The following is a 1100-nucleotide window of genomic DNA, read 5'->3' on the forward strand; positions in this document are numbered from 1 at the left end:
ATCTCGGCTCACCGCAACCTCCGCCTCCCGGGTTCAGGCAATTCTCCTGCCTCAGCCTCCTGAGTAGCTGGGATTACAGGCACGTGCCACCATGCCCAGCTAACGTTTTTGTATTTTTAGTAGAGACGGGGTTTCACCATGTTGACTAGGATGGTCTCGATCTCTTGACCTCGTGATCCACCCGCCTCGGCCTCCCAAAGTGCTGGGATTACAGGCTTGAGCCACCGCGCCCGGCCTACCTCATCAGATTTTTATCCACAATCTGTCCACAAAATTTCCTGATTATCTCTGCCTTTGGGGGGCATAAAGCTACTTTAGTCAGTCTGTTGAAATGCCCTGGCTTAACCAAATGATTTTCTCTCTTTCTGAAACTTCCACTTTACTGAGGAAGAAAAGTCTCAGGCTGGGCACAGTGGCTCACGCCTGTAATCGCAGTACTTTGGGAGGCTGAGTTGGGTGGATCATTTGAGGTCAGGAGTTCAAGATCAACCTGGCTACCATGGTGAAACCCCATCTCAACCAAAAAATACGAAAATTAGCCGAGTGTGGTGGTGGGCACCTGCAATCCCAGCTACTCCGGAGGCTGAGGCAGGAGAATTGCCTGAGCCTGGGAGGTAGAGGTTGCAGTGAGCCGAGATCACACCACTGCACTGCATTCTGGGTGACATAGTGAGACCCTGTCTCAAAAAAAAAAAAGAAAAGAAAAGTCCCTGATTTTTTTTAACAGTTCTGCTCCTTCTTCATGGACTCCAATTATCGAAGTAGAAAGAAGTTCATCCTATGTAAGTCTCACTGTAGTCTCAGCAAACAACAACATAATAATTCTGTTTTTCTGACCCCAGTCACATAAAGGTTACCCTCAGTCTACATGACATTTGGTTTTACAAAGCAGAATCTGGCCACATGTATCCATCACAGTATTCACAAACACCACCCAACAGGTTGGTTTTCAGTCATAGAAACAATGTGACAAATAGCAATTGGTCTAGTTTAAAAAGCCTATTGAATCCCTAATGAATCTGTAGTAGAATAATAGAATACTAGTGCTACCACGATAAAAGCTAACTACTAAATGTATTTTCTCTAAGAAAATTATTTCA

The sequence above is a fragment of the Sapajus apella genome, unplaced genomic scaffold, assembly GCF_009761245.1.
Source record: "Sapajus apella isolate SASKATOON/1434 unplaced genomic scaffold, GSC_monkey_1.0 scaffold83, whole genome shotgun sequence".
Lineage (NCBI taxonomy): Eukaryota > Metazoa > Chordata > Mammalia > Primates > Cebidae > Sapajus > Sapajus apella.